At 58.7% G+C, this 17,817-nt stretch overlaps 1 protein-coding gene across 3 annotated transcripts in view; it reads left to right on the top strand.

Moving 5' to 3' along the window:
* The first annotated feature begins 8,775 nt into the window (after positions 1–8,775).
* Positions 8,776–17,817, top strand: part of SEMA3F (semaphorin 3F) — a 32,030-nt gene continuing 22,988 nt past the window's right edge. For 2 of the 3 annotated variants that reach the window (XM_068982873.1, XM_068982871.1), the window contains exon 1: positions 14,054–14,149. The gene's annotated coding sequence lies outside the window, so the exon portion shown is untranslated. Of the gene's footprint in view, positions 8,826–14,053; positions 14,150–17,817 lie in introns of those variants that run through there. The other variant, XM_068982872.1, reaches the window with a different exon arrangement.

Genomic DNA, 17,817 nt, shown 5'->3' with positions numbered 1-17,817 from the left:
GTCCTTCCTAGTGTCCACCACTGCCCCAGTGCCAAGCGCAGGCTGGCACACAGTGGGTACTCAGTAAACATTGCTGCCCATGGTCATGACTGTGGGATGGGTGGTCCCAGGAATAATGCCTGAGCCAGCTTGGACCAGCAGTTCTTCCTGCTCCTCCAGCCTGCGTGGCTCGATCCAGCTCTGAAGGCCTGACCCAGACTCAGCTGGGCTCCTACTGGGAGCTGCCCATGGGAGGCCCACCCTTAGTCCAACTGTCCCTGCTCCTGCCTACCTGGCGAAAGAGGGGACTGGCATGGCCCCTTCCACAAGCCCCCATCTACAGGCTGTGGGGCTGCTGGGGACACAGTATCTGGACGCTCCTGCCTGGCACCCCTCACAAGGCTTCAGCCCCCACTTGACCTGCTGCCTAGGACTGGGGGCAGGGGGCGTATGAAGCATCTTTCCTGGGAAGGTCTGTCAGTGCCCTCTGTCTCCAGATGGGGGACTTCCAGATAGTGCAGGGGCAGGGGCTCTGGGGTCCTGGGTGCCTATAGGACTGCACACTGGGCTCCCCAGGGACCTGAGGCACACAGGGGTCCCTAACCGACCTGCCTATCCTTGCTATGAGATCTTGGGCCAGAGGGTGGAGGGTGGGGGGTGTGTGTGGGGGAGATGTGCCAGCCCCTCCCTCTGGGTACTTCAAAAAGCAGTGCGTGCATCCCCCAAGGTTCATTTTCCATTTCCTGTAGGTCGGATCTCAACCTGACAGGCATCCCCTCTCACCTCCCAATCACCATTCCTCCCACCCCCTGCCCCTGCCCCCTTTTCTATTACCCACCCCTTCCCCTACCTAATGGGAACGCACCCCCACCCCCACAGAGTGGCTTCCTCTCTCCGCTGCATCTGGCTCCCACTGCAGCCAGAAGAAGAGGCCAGCACTCTGACCCCCTGCCTTCCTGCAGTCCCTGTCATCTCCCCTCTGCCCTTCAGGCAGCCCCCATCCTGTCCTGAAAGAGCCCCCCCAACTTTGGAATCCCCCTCCCCAACCTAGGGCCCCTACCCCCAGCAAACTTGGCTCCTTTCAGCTCCCCTCCCTCTCGGGCAGAGGCAGGGCGTTCAAGTCCATTTAATCTTGGCAGAATGCAATTTCCTGCTTCAGGGAGCTGGCGGGTTTAGGAGGCTTAATGAGGGGGGAGGGGGGAGACGGGGAAGAAGAGAAGCTGAGCAGGGCTGGGAGATGGAGACTGAGTCTCTGAGAGGGGTGGTCCAGGAAGCTCAGGGATGTGCCTGTGTCTTGGGGTTGCCTGGGGGGGGTGGTCTTTGGGGGATCACACAGGGGGTCAGCTCTTCAGCTTCAGGTCTGGGGCTCCTTCACACACCTCCCCACTCCAGCTATGTGGGGTGGAAATAGGGGAAGGGGAGGGGCCTCAAAGTGGCCCACAGAGTGAGTGTGTGTGTGTGAGTCACGTCTCTGCTTGGCCAAATGGTGGGGGGTGCAAGTCCCAGTGTGCAGATGGGGGAGGGGGTCCTGGGGAAGGTGTGCAGCTGGCAGGTCTCAGACCCCCAGGTGGGGAAGTGGGCAGCCAGGCTGGAATTTCAGCCCCAAATGGGATGTTTATCTGGATACTGCCACCTAGGAGGCAGAGAAGATAAGGGACAAAGGGGCCTCTGAGCTGCCGGCAGCCCCGCAGCTGGTGGGGGCAGGGCAGCCAGGATTTTGGCTGCCCTGCCACCCAGAACCCCGGGCAACTCCTGGGGAGACTGAGGCTGGGTGTCTTCCTGTGGTCCCTGCCCTGCAGCCCCACCTGGGCCTCTCTCCCCACCCCTCCCCATCCCTCCTTGCCCTGGTTCAGGCTTTCACTTCCTGAAGAAGTCCTTGGAGGAGCCACGACCCATCCGAGTCCCCAGGCAGGGCTGGCAGAGCCATGGTCAGGCAGGGGCACCCACAGGACGCAGGCCTGGGGAGGGTGGCAGGTATTTCCGGGGAAAAGCAGACAGCCTGGAGCCCTCCAGGAGCAGGGCCCTGGATAGGGAGGTTCTGCTAAGCTTGCGGCCCCTGGTGAGGGGAGACAGCAAGGAGGGTAGAGAGGCTCTGAGGGCTCTGGAAGCCAGTCTGAGCCCACTCTCTGCTAGGAATTCTCATTTATGGGGGCCTGGGAGGAAGGCCGAAGAACACCACGGAGGGCTTAGCCCTCAGCCCCTTGTGTGAGGCACTCTTCCTCTGGGCTGCAGTCTCACTATGTGTGAAGAAACGTAACTGGGGCAAGGTTTCTGAGGAGGAGCCCAGATCTCCTTGGAAACGGGTGGGTCCTGCCCAAGCCCCAGGGTCATCTGGGGGTGTCCCTGAATGGCAGCCAGGTGTGTAGGGGATACAATAGGGACCCACCTGTGACCCTTGCCCTCCCACACTTCTCCAAGCCTCCCAGCTGCCCATGAGTAATGAAAACAGTATCTTCTCCAGAGGAGGCAGCCTGTCTCTCCAGGGAAGCTAACACAAATCTACCAATAGACTATGCTCAGGGGCAGAAAGGTCTACAGGCTGGAGGTCAACAGGAGCCCCCACCCCAGCTCCCTGTGAAGGGCTGACCTGGCTCCCTGCACATCTGCTTCCCCTCTGACTAGCTCACCAGCTGTCTGGGCTGCCTGCTGTCCTGTCACTGGGCCTCTTCTCTGATTGACAGCTCCCCAGGGATTGTCCCCGGTCCACACCTGCCCTCACTCTGCCTCTGCTGAGCTCAGCGAGGGCCTTCCTGGCTCTTGCAAGGGTCAGAATGAAGCTCCTCTGCCACTTCTATCCTCTGCGCCAACACGCATCTCTAGTAGACTCCGACGTTGATTCTGCTCAAGACAGCCCTGTGATCTGGCCTCCAGGACACCTTGGCAGGTCATGCCTCCAGCCTCTTGCCCAAGTTGTTCCTTCAACCTTCAAGCTGGGAGATCTCTGATTGGTTCTTTAAGGCCCAGTGACACTGTCACTTCCTCTGGGCGGCCATTCCTGAGTCACTCTCCTAGCCCTCCGCATATACACACCCGCCTGGATATCCCCTGGCCAATCCCAGAGCTGGTCTGGGGCCCCGTCACCTTGCTGACCCTGAGAGCTCCTGAGTCATAGATGTTTGCAGAAACTGTGGGCTGGACACTGCAGTCAGGGCCAGAGTGGGGCTGGCCTAGAGGGAAGCAGGTGTGTGACCTGGGAGTCCCTCCTGTGCTATCGCCGCACTCCCTTGACAACCGGCATGCAGGCCTCTCCCTTGGAGGATGGTGTGGTTGTCTTTGCTGGTAGAGGCTCCAGTGGGGCAGTTCTGTGTGCTGCCCTGTAGGTCCTGGATGTCTGAGGAGCTGAGGCAGTAGCTGGATATGGAGTCCCTTCTGCTGGCTGAAAAGGGTCCCCACTCTCTCCTGGGGCTCCAGCCCATGGCAGAGGAGTTCAGGTAAGCCCTCATGCCCCTGGGTCTCTCTGGCATCTGCTGGAGAGAAGCAGTGAGTCATAGCAAGGGTGACCCAGGCAGAGAATGCCCTACATACCAGATGCCGCTCCCAGCAATCCGCTCATTTCATCCTCCCAGCACCCTGAGATGAGAGACTAGCTCTCATTTTCCAGATGAGGAAACTGGTCTCCAGAGAATAAGCAAATGAATGTATGTGGGCCACGGGTGGGTAAGACCCTCAGGCAGCAAGGCTTGGAGTCAGAGGGTCCTTGATGGGGCCCTGTGGAGACCTTCCCACACTTGCGTGCACTCATACTGCAGCCCCAGCCTTGCTGGCCCTGATGGTTGGGTAGGCAGAATGAGGCCTGGTGACATCAAAGAGCTCAGTGTCCCTGGGTGTGTGTGCCCATGTTCCCACGTCCACGGGAGCCCCGGCCGCTGCTTAGAGAGCAAGGCCAGAGCTGCACGGCCTCCGCTGCCACCCAGGCTGCACACCAGTCTCCACACTTCTGTGACACTCGTGTTTCTCTAGATGCCAGGCCATTTCCTATCTGAGACCCATCTCCCAGCCCTCAGGGGGCCTCTCCAAGGTGTAGGGTCCAGGGCAGGCCTGGGCCCTGCAGGGACTTGACCCCCCAAACTCCGTGCCATTCGGGGCTCCTGAGGTGGCCCCTTTGCCTTGACCCCAGGCCTACAAACATAGCCTACCACTCCCTGGGGACAATTTTGTTGTTCAGTTGGTAAAGATTCTGCTTGCAATGCAGGAGATCCAGGTTCGATCCCTGGGTCCGGAAGATCCCCTGGAGTAGGAAATGACAACCCACCCCAGTATTCTTGCCTGGAAAATCCCATGGACAGAGGAGCCTGGCGGGCTACAGTTGATGGGGTTGCAAGAGTGGTTTAGTGACTAAACTACCACCACCACTCCTTGGGGACAATTTTGTTAAAACTTCAGCCCACACAGGGGTGGAGAATCAACATGGGAAGCTGGGATTGGGGAGCTTACTCACCCAATGGGCAGGGGCTCAGTGGCAGTCTGACCCACGTTTCGGCTGTGCTGGGTCTTCGTTGCTGCGTGGCCTTTCTCTAGTTGTGGCGAGCTGGGGCTGCTCTAGTTGCTGTGTGCGGACTTCTCCTTATGGCGGCTTCTCTTGTTACCGGGCACAGGCTCAGTCATCGTGGCTCACAGGCCTAGCTGCTCCTTGGCATGTGAGATCTTCCAAGATTAGGAATCGAACTCGAGTCTCCTGCATTGGCAGGCAGATTCTTATCCACTGTACCACCAGGGAAGCCCAGTCTGACCCATTTTGTCTGTCCTCCCAGAACTGCACCCTCAGCTCAGAGGAGACTCCGCTAGACCGTCTGAAGTTCATGGTCCAGAGTGAGTATGAGATGTGTGGAGACATTAGCCTCCATGGCCTGGCAGTTGGTTAGTCGCTCACTTGTGTCCGACTCTTTGTGACCCCATGGACTGGAGACCGCCAGGCTCCTCTGTCCATGGGATTCTCCAGGCAAGAATACTGGAATAGATGGCCATTTCCTTCTCCAGGGAATCTTCCCAACCCAGGGACTGAACCTCTGTCTCCTGCATTGTAGACAGATTCTATACTGTCTGAGCCACCAGGGAAGCCCAAATATAATGTAAGTGCTAAGTGAATAGTTGAAGCTGAGTGGAAAATTCAAGTTTTGGTTTTTGGAATTTCATGGAATTTAGGGCAGGGCACACTGATATCTGCAGAATAAATATGTGACATTTGACCAAGACACAAGGTAGAGAGGTTGTCTCCTAAGAGTTCAGGGGACAGCGACTAGCTGGGCAGTTGGGGGGCCTTTTGGGGGAGACAGTATTTGAATCTGGGAACTACAGACCAGCCCTACCCACAGGGCTGGCTCTACCTGCAGAATGTGTACTGGAATTTCTTCCTTGTTCCAGCCACCCAGCTCTCTGCGTGCCTCCTCTCCCGCAGGCAGGGGCTGGGTGCACAGAGAGGAGTGGGGAGAAGGCTGCCTCATGGCTGGGGGAGGGTGGGGTGGAGCGGGGAGGAAGGGCTGCAATGAGGAATGGGGCAAAGAGAAGTCGCGGCAACTTGGGCTTGAGGACAGGAATTGTGGGTACTTCAGGAGAGGACAAGGGGTCGGGCAGCCTGGGCGCCCCAGTTTTCTCCCAGGGATTGTGAGGAGACCAGCAACTGGGAAGAGGGAAGAGAGAGCAGCCACCTCCTTTTGAGGAGGAAATGCCCCTCTGTGCCCCTGACCAGCATCCTGGGGAGTCAGGACCTGACAAGGACTGCTGCCTGAAGAGTACAACTTGGGCCCAGAGACCCTTCCCTGTGAGCTGAGTGGATGTGACTGATGTAGGTGCAGCACACAGTAGGTGTTCAGACAGGCTGTGGACACCTGAATGCGTCACTAAGCGGCAGGAATCGTCTGGAGGTGCTGAAGGCAGGCTGGCCAGAGGGTGGAGTGTAGATTTCTGATCTCTCCCTATGCAGGCCCTGCCCCTTCCCTCCCTCCAAATCCCCCTCCCACCTTATCCCTCCATCTAGGTTGGTCCCTGCTCCTTCCAGCGGCAAACATGAGCTTTGCTGAAACTTGTCCTCGGATTAAAGCTTAAACCACTGTCTCAGGGGAGTGGGGCAGGGAGCCCGGCCAGCCAGGCCACATGTGGAGGGTGTACGAGGCTAGGAAGGAAGCCGCTTTCCCCATTCCAAAAGTCTGGGTCAGATCTCATACACAAAAGGGAAAAGTGAGGGGCCCTGGCTGAGCTGAGCACACCCAGCAGTGCTCCTAGTAATCTACCCAGGTTCCTGTCCCCTCGCTTGATGCTCACAGCTCCCTTTCTGGCCTCCCAGAAGCCAGAGGAATCCTTTAAAATCTTAAATCAGACTCCACTGCCCTCATTACCCTCAGGCCAGTCCTAGTCGTTCCTCAATCAGAGGCTACACCCCAACATTCAAGGGGACCCTAGTTTGGAATCCCCAGACAAGGTTGCCCAGGCACCTGCTTCTCTAGGACTCGGTATTCCCTTCTGCGAAATGGGTGCACAGTGATGTTCTGACCAATGTGAGCCAGAGGCCCTCATCCTTCCTAAGACTCCACAGATAGCACAAGTGGAGCCCCTGATTCCGGGATGCAGGTTCAGAGGCCAGGTAAGGCCAAGGGGTCCACTCTACCCAGTTACGTTTGGAAATTAAACCCTCACAGGACAGGATGGCACCCTGTCCCAAGGTAGGGAGCGTAGGCTTGGCTTCACTGCCCTGCCAACCACACGCAGAGCAGGGAGGTCCATCATTCTGGATGGAGTGCTTAGCAGGCACCAGGTTGGCCGGGGCAGTCCCAGCTCCCCACTGCCTGGCATCCGCCCTGCTACCCGACACTCCTCTAAGGCAAGAAGCCATGAGCTGTACTGGGGAGATTCTCTGCATGGAGCCTTCCTCCTTGGCCAGTCCCAATGCTGCTGTGTCCCAGATGCCTTACAGCCCAGAATAGGCGATGGCGCTGCCCAAGATCCTCCATTTCCTGGCTCCTGGGGTATGGAGACCCAGATGGGATGCTCTGGCCTTAGCTCTCTGGTCTGAGGCTAAGGACAGCAGCCTTGTATTGTAGCCCTTCCTCAGGGAAGGCCTGAATCCAGGCTAAGGGAGGAGGACCAGGATGGCAGAGTGCCCAGGGTCTGCCCACCAGCCCCTCCCGCTTTGGGGGGTTGCCTTATCTGGGCCCCATTTCCCTGCTGGCAACGAGGGACCAGGGGAGGCCATGCCACGGCTGTCACGGAAGGGACATTCCCTAGTCATTTGGAACTAAGTAAGTCCAGATCTCAGCTTGCAGGCCTGGCTGCAGGACCCTCCCTGGGCCCCCCTCCCCCAGGACTGTGGCCACACAGACACATGGAAGGGGGTGTGTGCAGCAGATGTGGGCCTGGGAGGCAGCCAGAAACCCCACAGGATCAGAGCCCGGCGCACTTAGCTTGGTTGGGGGCCTGCCCTGGTCTCCCCTAGCTCTGAGACACACCTCTGCCTGAAGGACTATGCCTGCCCCTGGCCGGGTGGGTGGGGGGGTGGCTCACAACTAGATTTTCCCTGCCTTTAAAGCCAAGGCAAAGTTGACCTTGAGTCTCTGGGGCCGTAGCTGGAGACACTCTCTCCTCAGCCGCTCTTCCGTAGAGCAGGAAGCAGCGCGTGGGCACCCATCTCTGCCCTCCGCAGCTCCAGGTGGGAGTGAGGCCCAAAGATCAGGGCAGGAAGCAGCGCCCAGCCCCTGGCCAGAGTGCAGAGGGGCCGTGGGCAGAGCCCTTCTCTCATTCAGTGATGATGCTATATACCAGTCTCTGTTCTGGGTGCTGGAGAAAAAGCAAATAGAACAATTTCCTGCCCTCTTGATGCTGGTAGTCTACCAGGGGTAGAGAAATGGACAATAAACAATAAGCCAAAAGGAGAAGAAGTAAAGGAGGAGAAAAAGAGAGGAAGGGAAGGGAAAGGCAAGTGCATGGAGGTGGTGGCGACAGATACTACTCATGACATGGACTGTTGAGCAAACATCTGAAGGAGGTAAGGGAGAAGGAGGGGGATGCCTGCAGGAAGATCATCCAGGTTAAGTCAGTTCAGTCACTCAGTCGTGTCCGACTCTTTGCAACCCCATGGACTGCAGCACACCAGTCTTCCCCCGTCCATCACCAACACCTGGAGTTCACTCAGACTCATGTCCATCGCATCAGTGATGCCATCCAACCATCTCATCCTCTGTCGTCCCCTTCTCCTCTCGTCTTCAATCTTTCCCAGCATCAGGGTCTTTTCCAATAAGTCAGTTCTTTGCATCAGGTGGACAAAGGATTGGAGTTTCAGCTTCAGCATCAGTCCTTCCAGTGAATATTCAGGACTGATTTCCTTTAGGATGGACTGGTTGGATCTCCTTGCAGTCCAGGGGACTCTCAAGAGTCTTCTTCAACACCACAGTTCAAGAGCATCTATTCTTCGGCGCTCAGCTTTCTTTATAGCCCAACTCTCACATCCATACAAGACTACTGGAAAAGCCATAGCTCTGACTAGATGGACCTTTGTTGGTTAAGGGAACAGTCATGAAGTGTGCCTGGTGTGAGAGGAAGGGAAGAGGAGGCTGTAGCCAAGAGCAGGAGGACGTGAGTCAGAGATGAGGAGGGGGGCTGGGGAGACAGCCACTGCAAGGACTTGGCTTTGACTCTCAAGGAAGTAGGAGCCATTGAGAACTTTGGTCAAGAGAGAGACATGCCCTGGCTTCCATTTTAACAGGGCTTCTCCGAATCCTGGCTGGTTAGCAGGAGGCAAGAGCAGAAGCAAGGAGCCTAGTAAGCAGGCTACTGTCCCTGTCAAGCGAGAGACGAGATTGGCCACGGAGGTGGTGGCTGCAGAGGCGGTGGCTGCAGAGCTGACGGCCAGGGAGAAGGTAGGAATATTTTGTATATTTTGAAGGTGAAGTTGAAAGATCTAGATGGAGACGTGAGAGTCCAGGCTGATTCAAAGACTTTTTGGCCTGAGCAGCTGGAAGGATGGGACTGTCTCAACTCAGCTGAGCAAAACGAAGGAGTGGCTCCAGATCCAAGGTCTTTTCAGCCACACTCCGCACCCCCCACCCCTACCCAGTGGTCGGGGCTGCCCAGCCATAAATGATCCTGGGCCCAGCCACCCAGAAAAAAGGCCTGTGCCATGGGAGGAGACGAGATGCAGAATTCCCATCTCAGTTCTTAGTAAAGATTCTTTTCTGGAGCAGATAAGGATTGAGCTCTAGGCCCAGGACCTGGGCTCCCCAGCAAGGGCTGGGCAGGCCCGAGTGGGTAAGGGATGGCTGTCTGGCCTCTATCTAAACAGGATATGCTCAGGCTGGCTGATGGTCATGGGTCACTTGGCAGCCAGCCAAGCTCAGGCTCACCCGACCCCCACCTCCCTCAATATACAAACACACACACACAGAGTAATACAAACATGGGATGAGATGAGTATGGGCAACTCAGATCCCATGACTCCCTCTTTTGTTCACTCTGAATGCACGTGAGAAGCAGTGGCTGATGAGTCTCTGTGGGGCCCAGCCAGAACACAGAGATACCTGGGTGTCTCGGTCTCTGGATGGACTTGCAGGATCCCTAGGGCCTAAAGAAGCTTCTGACCCAAACATTAGGACTGGCTTCCTGGGAGGTCGTGTCTTCCCAGAGGCCTACAGGATCTAGGAGGAAATAGGAAAGGCATTCCAGCACAGGGGATCAGCATGTGCGAAGACCCAGTGATGAGAGAGAGGGCAGAATTCTTCAAAGAGGCCTGGGAGGCCTGTGGGGCTCCAGAGTGGAAGGGGAGGATGAAGCTGCCTCAAGAAGGGAGCCTGGCCCCTTGTGCAGAAAAGGACAGTGTGTGGAGGGTGATGGAGGTGGCCACAGGCTCTGGGCTAGAGGAAACACAGGGCTTACACTGGTACTGAATGAAGAGCATTCCTAGCAGAGGGGACAACAGCAGAAAAGGCCTAGAGGCAGCTTTGGGGAGCAGCCAGGGAGGTGGGTCGTTCCAGCTTTTGATCGGCTTGGAGCCAACCCCTGGGGCAGGCTGGGCAGGAGAAGGCTGAGCCAGGCGTGGGTGACTCCTCACTGCCCTCCCCCCTCCCGGTGCAGCAAGCACGGCCTCGCACCCCCTCCCGGGGGCCCCCTTTCCATCACTCCCCCTCTCTGGGATCCAGTTCCGGGCGGGTGGGGGCTGGGCCAGAAAGCAGGCAGCGCCTGGGGCAGAGGAGATGAGAAAACCAGAAAGTGGGGAAACCTGAGCCAGCAACGCTAGGGCTGGGCGGGCCACGGCTTGCTCAGCCGGCTAGGCCCGGGAAACAGGTTCGCCGGAGACCCAGGCAGAGGAGAGAGTGCTGGTTTAGTGGGCCACCTTCGTGAAGGGGGCATGGCCGGTCCCTGAGGCCCAGGCCTGCCTTGTCCAGCCTTCCAGATGCAGAGACCAAGAGGGCAAGTTTTCTCAAGTTTACCCACGGTGGAGGCCAGATAAAGGCAAATAGTGTAGACAGAGGTTAGACAGGCAGCAGGAGGCCCAGGGCTGCACTTCAGCCCCCAACAGCACAGCCTGGAAGAGCAAGAAGGAAACTAAACAGGCATGAGCACTGCCAGATACAAAGTCTGGGCCAGGCCTGAAGGCTAGGGGTGTCTGGGGGAGACCTTCAAAGCTCTCCTGCCTGTTACCAGCACTATCCCCATGGGTGGCGACTGGGACAAAGGGGGCCAATTCCTTCCCAATTGTAGCCCTCACTGTCAGGCTACGTGGGACCTCAGGAGCTCTGGGAAGCTGAGCCCAAGGCTGAACAGCCAGGATGTCACCCCAAGGGCCTGTCCTCATGTAGGAAGGGAGAGGGCACTGCTCCAGGATGGGAACCCCAGAGGCTCGGTCAAGGTGAGGAACCAGACCTGGCTTAACCACCTCTGAACTTCCTACCACCTTGCATGTCCAGACTGGCACTAGTGTGGGCCATAGGGACTGGGCATGCCTGGGGTCTGAGTGTCCACAGAGGAAGGAGGGACAGAGGCCAGGCAGGGGTCAGCCTGGCCTGGCCTCTGTTCAGGTGGCCCCACGGGGCATCCTGGGTGGCTTTCAGGCGGAGCTGGCACAGATGAGTGGCACTGAGACAGGCAGAGGACTCGGGGTGGCGGTGAGTGTTGGGTCAGGGCAGCCGGTCCAGAGGAGCTGGGTAGCAGGCAGGGAGTTGGCTCCCGGCCTCTTGGCTCATGTTCCCTCTTGGATCTGATGTTGCAGGGATTTGCCCTCTTATTCATTCAATAAAGATTTATTGAACTCCCTAAGTGCCACGTATGGCTCTAGCGCTCAATGCCAGCCCCCCCAGCACTGGTCTGCAGGCCCTTGGCTCCATGTGGGCCCCGTGGCCTGGCCCTTCTCTCCTGGAGCCTTCTCATAGCTCCGGAAAACGCTGCCTTTCTCATACCACAGCTGGTGGTTACAGGCCTCACTCCGCTCCTCCCAGTCTCCTCGTCCTCAGCTGTACAGTGGGGCCAGCAGGACTTGCTTCTCAGTGGGATTGTGAATGGCATGCAGGGCTTCCTGGCTGGGCATCAGGCTGGTTTCAAGGGGTCTTTGACCCCTGAAATTGGAGACAAAATCACCGCAGGCTACAATGTTCCTCCCAATAATACATATTATATATAAAATGACATATATAGTAATACAAAGTGCTCATCCCAGCATGACACACAACAGGACAAGGGTGCAGTGTGGATTCACTGCTGCAACTATGCTTGTTTTGATTTCTATTGATTATTCAACCTTCTCACAGTGATTACAAGAGAACTGGCATCATTCCACTATGTGTAGCCAAGCCCAGCTCTAACTCTCTTCTCTTCCGCTATCCCCTTCCTTCGACACCACTGCCACCAAAGGCCTCCCTGTGCTGAGAGACCTGTGTGTGTGTCTGAGAGGTGCTCCACGGATGATAAATCAGCTGAGTCTCTTTCCTTCCCAGCCCAGCACCCTGGAGTCGTTTTTGACAAGTCCCCACAGGTCTGCTTTATTGACCAGGACAATGATCTGGTACTGGTGACAGAGGTGGCCAGGGAGCTCCGGGATGGTGGTGGAAGTGATGGCTTTGGAAACCCTCAGCAGTCACGGTGGCGTGGGCTGCGCTGGTAATGGTGGTGCAGTGGCAGTGACCTCAAGAGTGACCCTCGTACAGAGAAGGGGGAAATGAGGAGGAATGACTGACAGTGTTTTTAAATGAGGCATGACGGCGAGAGATGCACAGGCGCTGACACTGCAGCCACTGTATCTGCAGGCTGGTGTTTGCTCACATCCAGTGGCCAGCCTCCACTTGGAGCGTGCGAGCCAGCAGTCCAAGTCTAAGTCCGAGTCAGGAGACCCTCAGCAGGATCGCTAACATACCTAACAACCTACATTTGCAGTCAACCAGCCAATAGGTCAGAGTGAGAGATGTCTTGGGTGGGGGTTAGCCAGGAAGAGAAGGGAGAGGAGGAAGAGAGAAAGGCGAAGAGAGTGAGGAGGAAGCAGACAAGGAAAACTAGGGGGAGAGGAAAGAGGGGAAAACGGACTTCAGACGGTGAAGAATCTATCTGCCTGCAATGCGGGAGACCTGGGTTCTATCCGTGGTTCAAGAAGATCCCCTGGAGAAGGGAAAGGCGACCTACTCCAGTATTCTTGCCTGGAGAATCTCATGGACAGAGGAATGTGGTGGGCTATGCGCTACAGTCCATGGGGTCACAAAGAGTGGGACAGGACTAAACACACACAAGGAGGGGGGAAAGGAGGGGAAAAGAAAGAATAGAAAAGAGAGAAGAGGAGAAAGGGGAGGGAATAGGAGAAGAGGGGCCAGGGAGAGGACAAAGAGGCCCATGCCCATTGGGACCTTGGCAAAGTGCATGGGGCAGGGCTGAGACTGTGGTCCTGGCTGGTGAGGCCATGGCCTTGACCATTGCATTAGGTTGGGTGGAAGGTCCCTTCCTGGGATCTAGGTGGGCCTGAAGCTCACTTGCAGAGCCCTAAAGTCTGCAGCTCTCAGGAATCGACTTGAAAGCAAATGTTGCTTTCAGGAACCCCTACCTGGCTTCTCTGGGATGTGGAAATATAACGGATGGGTCCGTGGAGCTACTGGCTTGAAACAGGGCTGGCTGCTGGGGAGATCGCAGGGAGCCCTAAAGCTGTTGGGTGGAGCTGTAAGGCTGACCTGGCCTGAGGTGGAGGTGGAGGACAGGTCCAGCAGTGTCAGCCGTCCCAGGGGCTGCACTGCCACCTGCTGAGCGGCCCGGGCAGTCCTGGGTCCTGAGCTGCGGGGCTCACGCGAGGCCAGGCGTGGCGGGCAGCGAGTGGGAAGGACGGACACGGCAGGGGGTGCGCAGGTGAGCGCAGCCTCTTGCTCTCTGGCGCGCCTGCCCTTCCCGCCAGGGAGTTGAGTGCCCGGGTAAACACCAGGCGCGGTGTGCGCGGTGTATCCACAGAGAGACAAAGCCGGGGCGGGGCGGGGGCGCCGCCCGCGAAGCCAGGGCGGGGGTGCGGGGTGCAGGTTAGCCCTACCGGGCTCAGGCTGCCCCACCGCCTGGGAGCACGGAGCCCACCCCGCGGACAGGTGGAGCGGGGGCGGGACGGCGGCCGGGCGGGTCCCGCCCTGGGGGTGGGGCCGGGCGGGGCGGGCGGGGCGGGGCCGCGCTATGCAAATGTCGCCCACGGGCGGCCAATTGCCGGCGCTCCCCGCGCGGCTCCGAGCGCCCCGTCCCGCCGGCGGCCGCGAGACCAGAGCGAGCGAGCCAGCGAGCGAACGGCCGCGGCCCGGTGAGCCCCGGGCGCAACCCAGCGCGGCCGCCCAGCCCCACTCCAGAGACCAGGCGAGCACAGTGCCTGTGGGCCAAACCGAGCGCAGCGCCCCGAAGCCGAGCGCGCGCTGTCGCCCGCGCCCCGCGCCGGGGAATGCGCCCTCGGCGCGCCGGCCAGGGGGCGCCCGCAGCCCACCCGGGGGGAGGCGGCCCCGAGCGCCCCTGAGCCTTCCCATGGCCCGGGATGGGGTCCGGGGCCTCGACTGCTGACGCCCCCGAAGCCAGTAGACCCCGTTAAGCCGGGGCCGCGGCGCCGACCCCGGCTCAGGCACAGCGGCGAGAGGGCGCGGGCAGGGCCATGGCCCCGGGGGGCCGCTAGCGCGGACCGGCCCAACCGGGAGCCTCTCTGCTGCTGCCGCCGCCGCCACTCGGGAGCCCAGGCCCCGCCGCCGTGGAAGAGGTGAGTGCGGCGGGAACCGGGATGGAGCGGGCAGGCGGCCGGGCCACCCCGCGATCCCTCTGGGCCCCGCGGCACTGCAACTCTGCGGAAGTGTCTGGGGCGCGGGGCTCGGAGAGGCAGGGGGCTTCCCGCGGACGCGAGGACGACAGGACTAGAGTGGGCGCTGTACCTGTCCGGGCTGCCCGGACCCTCAACATCGAAGCGACGTGGAGATGTATGAAGGATGTGGCCTGCGGGGTCACCAGTGTGCAAACCAACTTTTTCTCCGAGAGGTTCTGGGTGGGTGGGTGCTCCCATACGCCTCCTTGCTGCTGTAGCTGGAGGCCTGATGCCCCTTCCCCTGGCTGAGCTCTCCCACTAACGCCTCAGGCAGCTCTCTTCCCTAGTAGGTACCCCTGCCCTGTCTCACTGTTGGAATCTGGGGATCGTCCGCTGGAAGGGAAGCGCTACCCTGGCAGCCCCCTCGTGGAGGGTCTCCAAGATCAGCCCGGGCAGGACGGCCAGCCCCAAGGCTTTTCTCCCAGCCCTGTGCCAGCCCGCTGACCCCACCGCTAGTCCATGTCTGCCTTCCAGCAGGGCGTTTTGCTTGGATTAGGGGCTCTGCTGTATGTGGGTAGTAAGTGATCTGGGAGAGCCTGCAGTCAAGCCCGCCCCCCCTCACCCCAATCTGGTCAGGCTGGGGCCCAAGTGGTGGAGTGGGTAGGGGACAGGAGCTTGGTGGACTTGCCTAGAGCAGGTGGGACCAGAGAGTGTCAAGGTGGCCCAGGAGGGCTCGGCTGGAGCTAGGGCTGCAGGCCTGTCTGGATAAATAACTTCTGATTCTTGAGATAACTGTGTTATGAACACCAGCCCATGAACACCTGGGGGAGGTGAGGTGTGAACCTAAAGCGCTACTGTGTCGGCTCTGGAGATTGGGGGTTCTTGTCCTCATCAATTCATCCAGACTGTCTCCCAGAAGCCCCTGTTCTAATTGCAGAGACAGAGAAACTGCACCCAGAGGTTGGTAGGCTCATGCCAGTCCCGGGGCTTGGATAGAGATGGAGCTTTTTTCCAGGCTGCCCAGGGAGTGTGCCCGGACCCTTGGGGTAAGGTGTCCTGGAGGGTGAGGACACTGGGCATGCTTCCCCCCGCTGCTGCCCCTCAGTTCTGAAGGAGCCAGGCCCGGAAGTGCGGGGGTTGGGGAGAGGAGGGAAACCAGCCTCAGCCCCCTGCTGCTCTAGGCATACCTTGAGGGGAAGATGGAGCCAAGCCCAGGTGACCTTGACTAGGAAACTCTGACCACGAAAGAGGGGTTTTCAACATCAGCTGTGCTGGGGTGTCTCTGCTTCCTGGTCCATAGGCTGTTGGGGGAGGGGGAAGCCAAGGAGTCAGGAAGGAGCTCTGGCCTGCTGGAGGGGGGTGTCGGAGGAGCTAGATGGGGGATGGGGTACTGTTAATAATTTTTCCATCATGTTCCCCCCCCCACCCCCCGCAGCCTTTCTATCCAGTTCTCAGCTCGCAGGAGCCGACCTTCCTTCCCTGAGGCAGGCTGTCCACCCCCCTACCCGTGCCCCCCACCCACCCAATCCCAAGAAGTCTGGATCAGGCTGGACAATGTGACCTCCCAGCCCCCTGCTCCGCCCCCAGGTGCCTCCGGACCCCTTCGTCTGGCCGCCCCTCCCTGCACCCCTTGCCAGCCCCAGCTCCTCGGTTCTTTGTTCGAACGTCTCTCCTCCGTCCCTCCCTCTCTCCTCCCTTTCTCCTCCTCCCTCCCGCCTGCCTCCCTCCCTTGCTCCCTCCCGCCAGCCTTCTTTCCTTCCTTCTCTGCTCTCCTCCTGGTGGGCTCCCAGGTGGCGGTGGCTGTTCCTTCTCTGTCCACCCACCTGGGCCAGACCCAACTGCTCCAGGGGCTACTCTGGGACTGGGGCTGAGTGGAATGCATCCAGGGACTGGCAGGGGAGAAACAACTGTGGAAATGCCTGCCCCATCCCTATCTCTGTCTTCCTCTTCCTCCTCCTCCTTCCTTTTCCTCCTCTCCTGTATCCCCCAAGCTGCCAAAGAGGGGGCCTAGACTTGGGCCTGAGGCCCCAACAGATTTGAACATCCCCTGTTCACCCCTTTAAAAGGCCAAAGCATTGTGGGAGGTCCCTATAGGGGCCCAGTGGAGCAGGGCCCTCCAGGTTCCTGGACTCCTTGGGGGGACTCCCAACACTGTCCTTGGTGACCCTGACCTTGTCACCATGGAAATGGATGTAGGAGAAATTAGGTCACAGGGAGGAGGGGAGGCGAGTCACCCCAGCCCCCTGATACCTAGGATCAAAGCTCTCCAAGGGACTCAGCCTGCATCTAGCCCTCCCCGAGAGAGCTAGAATAGCGTCTCCCCACTTCCTCGAGCCCCACCCTACTAGCAGGTCGAGTTCTTGAACAAACATATATGTGTGTGTGTATATATATATATATATATATATATATATATATGCTTGTAAGGACTAGTGCAGGCATGTAAGTTTGGATGTGTGTATATCCACAGCTGTTAGAGGGGGCCTCCCAGGTGCACCGGAGGGTGCCGGTAGCTGCACAGCCCTTTCTCCCACACTACCCCCCACAATCAGGGCCTGCCATTCAGTCAGCTCCAGCTTTGTGCCCCAGCGGACAGGCGGCGCGGCTGGTTCTGATTCTCCCCTCCCTCAGCCAGCCTCCCTAGCACCTGTGATGGGAGGTTTTGATGGAACCTGAGAGGTACCCCGGAGAGGGTGTGCCCACAGAGAGCACCACATGGAGAATGGGTCAGGCTGCTTGAAGCTGCACTTCCTGTCCGAGGAATCACCAGTGGTTTGCTTGGCAGAAGAGGCAAGGGCTCAGGGGAGGTGGGTCCCAGGAGGACATCGGGGTCTGACAAGTGAGACTGGACAGTCCTGATGTGGAGCCTTGCCTCAGTGGATGCCAGCCAGGGCAGGGGATTAACAGATCACAATACCCCTCAGCCTCCCCTCCCCACCCCAGAGTCCTAGAAATGGGCCTAGGGTCCCTGTCTCCCATGGGAGAAGGAAATAGACCTGGCAGTTCTGGGGGGTGGGGTTCACATTGTCATTGTTGCCCCCACCCACAGTGGATCTGGATGGGGGGGGGTGTTGGGAAGTTGGCGCTGATTTTCGCCGGGAGGGAGCAATATGTTCTGACAACTGGTGCTGGGCTGCGTTTACCCAACAGCCAGCCTGCCTGGGGAGACAATATTTGAAAAACATTGTGTGGAAACTTGGGCCTGCTGGAGGTTTGTATCAGAGCTCTGCACTGAGGGGACACTGAGGCTGGCTCAAACCCTGCCCCTGGCCTGATGGCCACCCTAGCTCCCCTTCTTTGGTCTCTGTAGGCAGAGTTGGAAATTTCGTGGGCAGGAAGTCCTTCTGTATGTCTGACCTGGATCCCTCCTGCTGCGATTTCAGTAGAAGTAGGCCCTGCTGTTCTTTGCTTTTCCTGTTCTGGCTGCTGTCTCTCTCTAGGCCATCTATGTGTTTCTCACTTATCCTCCACTCTCTTCTGCTCCCAACTCTAATCATCAGGCTCAGGTTTCCCTTTACTGAGAGGAGAGATTTGGCTGGAGCCTGCAGGACTGGACCCATCTCTTCCCCCATTCCCTGAAGTGGGAGAGGAAGGAACAGCCCATTTGGTTGGGAGGTGGATGCATGGAA

Source organism: Capricornis sumatraensis, chromosome 10, assembly GCF_032405125.1.
Source record: "Capricornis sumatraensis isolate serow.1 chromosome 10, serow.2, whole genome shotgun sequence".
Classification (NCBI taxonomy): domain Eukaryota; kingdom Metazoa; phylum Chordata; class Mammalia; order Artiodactyla; family Bovidae; genus Capricornis; species Capricornis sumatraensis.
This window is presented reverse-complemented; position numbering and strand designations above follow the sequence as displayed.